The sequence below is a fragment of the Penaeus japonicus genome, unplaced genomic scaffold (assembly GCF_977035675.1).
Source record: "Penaeus japonicus unplaced genomic scaffold, GWHDUDI00000001_assembly GWHDUDI00000025, whole genome shotgun sequence".
Lineage (NCBI taxonomy): Eukaryota > Metazoa > Arthropoda > Malacostraca > Decapoda > Penaeidae > Penaeus > Penaeus japonicus.
Window position 1 is genome coordinate 28,358,391 of NW_028234427.1, and position 7,500 is coordinate 28,365,890.

Genomic DNA, 7,500 nt, shown 5'->3' on the forward strand with positions numbered 1-7,500 from the left:
CCTGCTGGCAAATAAAACCCCCTTTCCCCCTAGAAACACGTAAATAGAGAGCCACTTTTTACCCCTTGAAACACGTAAATAGAGAGCCACTTTTTACCCCTAGGAACACGTAAATAGAGAGCCACTTTTTACCCCTAGAAACACGTAAACCCTGGCAAATAAAGCCACTTCCCCCTCTAGAAATACGTAAAGCCTTTCAAATAGAAAATAAGAATGATAATCTGATCTAGAAAAAAAAAGAATCAAGAAAACAGTAATGAAAAGAATATGAATAATTACCGAGCAATAGTTTTTTCTTCCAAGTATCTTACCATAGCTTTCGCTGGAATTGTTTTCATCTTCACTCGTTTTCAAAATCTATCTCGCGGCTCCTCGGAGTTGGATGCCTACTGTTGGCATCCATGCGCATGCTTGTGATTGTGAAACTGATCTTCAAAATAATAACAATTGTAAAGGCAATATCTATCATAAAGATGACGCTGCTAAGAGAAAAGATAATACAAAAACATCAACATGTCACTACTATTTAATGATAGGAACAATTCTTAGTAACAACACCGATAAAAATAATGATGATAATAATAATAATAATAATAATAGCACTAACCATCACAATACCACGAATGATATTAACAATAATAATTACATAATTATAATACCCCCAATATCAATTTCGATAACAACAACAGTTTCAACACTACTACCATGTCTCTCAATGACAATAGCAGACATAAAACTAATGACAACAGATATAAAAAATCAGATTATAGCTTTCGCTTTATCAAACTCTCCGGATACGGAACACCGAAATTCGCGGTATCAGTTTTAGCATCAACTTTAAACTTACCTTGACCATAAAACTTCTAAAAAATCCAACAAAAAAGAAAAGAAAAGAAAGAGACATTCCCCATAAAAAGAAAAACATATTTATATATATAACAAAATGACACAGCACAATTATACCTCGTAAATATCTTTCGCATCTGCTCACGCATATCATCATGGGTCCCAATTGTGTTTTTGTGTCCGGTGATGTGTATAACTATATTTATAGTTTCCGCTAACTTCGTTAACCTGGGGAGTTTGTGAGCTTAAATGGAGGGAGGGATAATGCAATTAGTCTGTCCCGTCCCTCCCTTCCTTTCTTCCTTCCCTCTCTCCCCATCCCCTTTCTCTTTCTCTCTCTGAGGAGGGACAAGGGTATGGAGAGAGAGAGAGAGAGAGAGAGAGAGAGAGAGAGAGAGAGAGAGAGAGAGAGAGAGAGAGAGAGAGAGAGAGAGAGAGAGAGAGAGAGAGAGAGAGAGTGTGGGAGAGTTAGAGAGAGAGAGAGGAGAGAGAGGAGAGAGAGAGAGAGAAGGAGAGAGAGAGAGAGAGAGAGAGAGAGAGAGAGAGAGAGAGGGGAGAGAGAGAGAGAGAGAGAGAGAGAGAGAGAGAGAGAGAGAGAGAGAGAGAGAGAGAGAGGGAGAGAGAGAGAAAGAAAGAGAGAGAAAGAAAGAGAGAGAAAGAGAGAGAGAAAGAGAGAGAGAGAGAGAGAGAGAGAGAGAAAGTCAGAGAGAAAGAGAGAGAGAGAGAGAGTAAAAACGAGTAAAACTAAAAGGAAGTAAGGAGTAAAGAACTCCGTGCACCTAATGAAAGAACGGAGGGAAGAGGAGACCGGGATACGCGGCCCGAATTTCCATATGGGAAGAAAACCGAATTTGCCCGAGGGGGGGGGAGTGTAGTGGAGGGGGGGTCAAATAAAGAAAGGTAAGGGGCAAAGAAAGAATAGGGAAAGGGGGAGAAAAAGGATCGCGATAAGGGGGAAGGGAGGTACACAAAAAGGGGAGACGGGGAGGGTAGAGGACAACGAGGGGAGGAAAGGAAGAAAGGGAGAGTGGGTCGGGCGGACGGGTTGAGGGTGGGGGGAGGGGAGAGGAGTAGGAGAGGGGAGAGGAGTAGGAGAGAGTGAGAAGGAGGTAGGGAAGAAGAGAAAGGAGAGAGAGAGAGAGAGGGAGACGGGGAAGGGCAAATAGGAGTGGGGAGAGGCAAATAGAAGTGGGGAGGGGGAGAAAGGGGAGAGGGAGAAAGGCAAAAGAGAAAGGGGAGAGGACAAAGGACAGAAGAGGAAGTGATACCGGGGAAGGAGGTAGAAGAGGCGGCCAAGTGAGCAGAAGAGAAGAGCAAAGAGAGGGAGGGGCGGGGATAGAAAACGGAGGAGGAGAGGGGGAGACGGGGAGAACAGACCAAGAAAGAACAGAGGAAGGAAAAGGAGGAAGAAGAAAGGAAAAAGTGACGTTTCCCTTACCGAGAGAACAGGCAGGTGTCCCCTTACCTGACGACGCGTGTGTTTATCTGAGGGAGAGACAAGAGCGGAATGAATATTAGGAGGACATGGAGGACTATACACGAAGGCTAATACTTATACACGAATATATGAGCGATGGAGGTATATTGATACGTGTAGATACTTACGTATTTCTAAGTATGAGCATTCGCAGAGATATAAACACTCAAACACATGCTAGCACACAAATTTATATACACTATATATGCACTTATTTCTGCACGCTCACTCCCCCCCCCCACACACACACACAAACGCACACACAAACACACTAACGCTCTCAGCGCCACCACGATAATGTTGCAACATTTTAAAAATTTCAAAAATGTCGCGTGTTTTGACGGCTGATTAGGTAGTTTACGCGAGGCTACGGACCATAAAGTCGAAAATCCCACCCAAACATCGGTTCATATTGGCCTCTACAGACCGCACCTGCGATCATCTATACGTTGGGTTGGAATTTTAGTCTTTAATAGTAAATATATATATTTTGTGGATGTTTTTCTTCATTCTTTCTTTAGCCTAATCCCTCTTTTCCATCGCGTTATCTTTTTATTTTCTCTCTCCCGCGTTTGGTTCCCCCTCTCCTCCTTGCACCCGATTGGTGCGGCATTTCCTTCTTTCTCTCGCATTCCAATTTGAGATCTCGGACGGAAGCATCTCTCTCTCTCTCTTGCTCTTTCTCTCTCTCTCTCTCTCTCTCTCTCTCTCTCTCTCTCTCTCTGTTGATCTCTTGTTCTGTCTCAACCCGGTCTCTGTCTCTCTGTCTATCTCTGTCTTTATCTCTATCCCTCGTTCTCTCTCCTCTCTGTCTCTGTCTCTGTGTCTGTCTCTGTCTCTCTCTTCTCTCTCTCTCTCCTTTTCTTCTCTCTCTCTCTCTCTTTCTCTCTCTCTCTCTCTCTCTCTCTCTCTCTCTCTCTCTCTCTCTCTCTCTCTCTCTCTCTCTCTATATATATATATATATATATATATATACATATATGTATATATGTATATATATATATATATATATATATATACATATATGTATATATGTATATATATATATATATATATATACACATATTTACATATAAATATGTATATAGATAAATAAGAGAAAGAAAATACCAACTACCCCATCCTTCCATCTCGACCCCCCCCCCCCGAAAAAAGAAAAATATATATATATTTAAAGGATATTTAAAGAAAATAAAAACATGGAAACGAATAGCGTTTAGAGTTTCTTCAGTTGCTTATCGTGTTTACTCAGTTTCTGACAGACAACCCGCGCTCTCTCTCTTCCACTATTCTCCTTCCGCTGCTAATGAAAAAGAAGAAGGGAGGCGGAAGAGGAAAAGAAGAAGAAGAAGAAGAAAAAGGGGGAGGATCAGAAGAAGAGGAGGAAAGAGGCGGAGCATCAGTGGGAGAAGAAGAAGAAGAAGAAGAAGAAGAAGAAGAAGAAGAAAAAAAAGGAAGATCAGATGAAGGAGAAGAAGAAAAGGAAGTAGAAGAAGAAAGGGGATGATAAAACGGAGTAGAAGAGGATGAAGAAGAAGAGAGAGCAGTAGAATCAGACGAAGGAGAAGAATAGGAAAAGGAGGAAGAAAGCGGAGGATAAAAAGAAGGAAAAAGAAGAAGAAAGGAAAAAGATGAAAGAGGAGGCAAATAAAGAAGAAGAAGAAGAAGAAGAAAAACAAGAATGGAATAAAGTAGAAGAAGAAGAAATAGAAAGAGGCAGATGATCGTGAACGAACAAGTTTCAAGAAATGAGACCACTCGCCTCCGCAAACACACCGCAAAGAAAATTGTGAAAGAATCTGAAAAACACACACACGCACTGATGAACACGAGGATATACATATATATATATACAGGGAGAGAATATACACCAATATCTCCACAGATACACTTAAATGCACAGACACAGACGAAGACACAGACGAACACACACACACAAACACACTTACATACACACATGCAACTCCTACACGTATAACCTCCTCCCTCCTTCCAAACACGCAAACAAACACACACAAATCCACCCACCGCCCTACACACTTCAAAACGAACAAAGTCACCAACAAACAAACCTAAAAAAAGACCTCGTTCGTTGCAAGACCTCTGTTTTTTTTTCCTCTTCGCCTTCTTGCCTCGGCCAAGAAACAACATGTCACGGGCGGAGGAACAGCCCACGCCCTCAGGGGTTCCGGAGGTATGGGGAGGGAGGGAGGGAGAGGGAGAGGGTGGGAGGGAGAGAGAGGGAGAGGGAGAGGGAGAGGGAGAGGGAGGGAGAGGGAGGGAGGGAGAGGGAGAGGGAGAGGGAGAGGGAGAGGGAGGGAGAGGGGAGGGGGAGGGGAGAGGGAGGGGGAGGGGGAGGGAGAGGGATAGAGAGGGAGACGGAGGGGGAGGGAGGGAAGGGGGAAAGGAAAGGGGTCACGGAGGCATTTCACCGGGGGTTCGAAATGCGGATTTCTGTTTTCTCTCCCTTGTATTTTGAAGGAAAGGTTTTTGACACTATTTTTGCGTCTAACTATATCTATCTATTTAACTATTTATATTTCTTTCTTTATTTTTTCGGATATCTAAATGGATTAGTTCCAATTCTGTTCTTCCGATTGTGAATAGCCATACCCATATATACTCGCACATACACTCTCACATAGATAATAAGAAACAATCACACACACAGACACACATACTTCCACGGATAAGGATCAACATACATATTCATACGTCCTCACACACACACTCGCAAACTTCGAATATATATTCAAATACTTTACAAAAAACTTTTTTCATCAAACATTTCCGTGAGCGTTATCCCATCGCCATCGAATAAAAGTATTACTGTGTTTCGGCAGAATTATGCAAAGGGTCGACTTAAAAACTATGATTCTTTACCCATTTTCAACAACAACAACAACAAAAATATCAGAAAAGGATTAGCAATAGACAATTTCACACTTCATTTACCTTGTCATTATCATAAAAATACAACAGGTCATTTCCCTCGATGTATCCGCCACTCCTCTCTCTCTCTCTCTCTCTCTCTCTCTCTCTCTCTCTCTCTCTCTCTCTCTCTCTCTCGATTCTCCAATTATCCTTCCATATCTCTCCATCTCTATCTATCTCCCCTTCTATTTATCAGTCCAGCTATATTTCCATCCCTTTCCCTTCATCAGTGCATATTTCCATATCTCTCTCTATTTCTCTGTGTAACTTTCCATATCTCTCTCTCTCTTGTATTACCTCCTTTCTCTCTCATTCTATCCCGCCTTCTATTTATCTCTACTTCCATATACCTCTCCCTCCCTCTCCTCCACGTTTCTCTCTCTTTTTCTTTCTCACTCTTTTTATCTATCTATCTATCTCTTTTTATCTATCTATCTCTTTTTATCTATCTCTCTCTCTATCTCTTTTTATCTATCTATCTCTCTATCTCTTTTTATCTATCTATCTCTTTTATCTGTCTATCTATCTATCTCTTTTTATCTATCTATCTATCTATCTATCTATCCCTCCCTCCCTCTCCGAGTTACTCTCTCTCCCTCTTCACTTTCCGACACGGAAGCCCTGTGGCCTCTGCCATACGCCGTAGAGAGGGACAAAAGCATAATCTTTGGCTCTAATTAGCACTACGAACTTCATGCGACTACACACAACTATACGTACACGGGTACATACACACACACACACACACACACACACACACACACACACACACACACACACACACACACACACACACACACACACACACACACACACACACACACACACGCACATACACATAAAAGAAGTGACTGCGAATCCTACACGGTAAGCCTTTCGCGCAGAGACAACTAATGTGTTTAAAGTTCTGTGTTCTGTTTGTCGAATGGAGAACGGCTTACCATCAGACCGAGGATGTGTAATTGGCAGAAGAAGCGATTGGAATCGAGGTTCTCGAGGCCACCGAAGCGAAGATAGTCGCAGAGTGCAAAGAAATGCGTGGAGAAAAGGTTAATTTGAAGGTTAAACTGATTCGTGGGGTTGTGACATTATTAGGAATCATAACTGAGTATTCCTATCTCCAAAACGAGATAGGACACTTGCCTAATAGTCACAAAATGTGAAGATTATATCGAGACATCGATTCCTATTATCCACCAAGAAATAAATGACCATGCTGTAAACACTAAGTACTGAAAGCAAAGAAAAGGCCCTTGGAATAAACAGAAACAAAAGCTTAAATCCAGATGATCACAGAAATATAATTTTAAAAATAAAATGCTAGCACTGATATCAAATAACTACAACAGCATACTGTTTATTTGTTTAATATGCTACAGTGGCATAGAGATCTCAACTAAAATTAATATAGACAAATTTGAAAGAGTTCAAAGAACAATGAGAGGTCATAATAAAAAGGATATTCAAATTTGGTTTCCTAAACAGACAAACATATGATCACACAACAAGCACACACACACATAAACGCACACACACATAAACACACACATACACACACACACAAAAAAAAAGTCAACTGTGCAATTAAGTTGGATTTTGCTATGAACGCGGTCGGGTAAAACTAACCCGCGTTAACGTGTTACATCCACAATAATGGATTAGGAATGAAAGACACGCGCAGGTGGGGGGGGGGAGATTAAATGAAATATGACAAAGCGATATAGTGAAAAGGGAGGCGGAAGGGGAAGAGAAAGACAGGCGAGAGAGATAATGCAATAAAGCTGGTGATAATAGGATGACATAGATATAGATGGATAAAATAAAGCCCGGAGCAAAGATACGGCAAGATGACTGACCAATGAGAAGAAGGGAACAGACAAAAGGAAAGAGAGTGAGAGAGAGTGAGAAAGAGAGAGAAAGAAATCGCTTGTTTGGAGAGATAACACAAAGAAAAATCCATCTTGCTTTTTTATCCAGCTTTGTGTTTCCTTTTCTCTCTCTCTCTCCTTTCTCCCCGTTTCTCTCTCTCTCTTTCTCTCCCTCTCCCTTTCTCTTTCTCTCTCTCTGTCCTCTCTCTATCTCCCCCCCCCTACCTCTCTCTCTGTTTCTCTCTCTATCTTCCTCCCCTTTCTACCTCTCCCTTCCTCTCTCTCTCTCTCTCTCTCTCTCTCTCTCTCTCTCTCTCTCTCTCTCCCTCTCTCTCTTCTCGCCCTCTTTTTTACTTTTCTTCTCTTTCTCTTTCT

At 41.8% G+C, this 7,500-nt stretch overlaps 2 protein-coding genes across 4 annotated transcripts in view; one reads left to right on the top strand and one right to left on the bottom strand.

Annotated features, from left to right (window-relative positions):
• Window positions 1-7,500, bottom strand: part of LOC122247985 (COMM domain-containing protein 4) — a 95,451-nt gene that overhangs the window by 43,659 nt on the left and 44,292 nt on the right. Inside the window, exon 3 of one of the 3 annotated variants that reach the window (XM_043007706.2) lies at window positions 2,312-2,331. The exons of 1 other annotated variant lie outside the window; for it this stretch is intronic. The gene's annotated coding sequence lies outside the window, so the exon portion shown is untranslated. Of the gene's footprint in view, window positions 1-2,284; window positions 2,332-7,500 lie in introns of all 3 variants that reach the window. One more of the 3 variants, XM_043007707.2, reaches the window with a different exon arrangement.
• LOC122247984 (uncharacterized) overlaps window positions 1-7,500 on the top strand; it is a 43,005-nt gene that overhangs the window by 11,562 nt on the left and 23,943 nt on the right. The gene's annotated exons all lie outside the window — the stretch shown is intronic.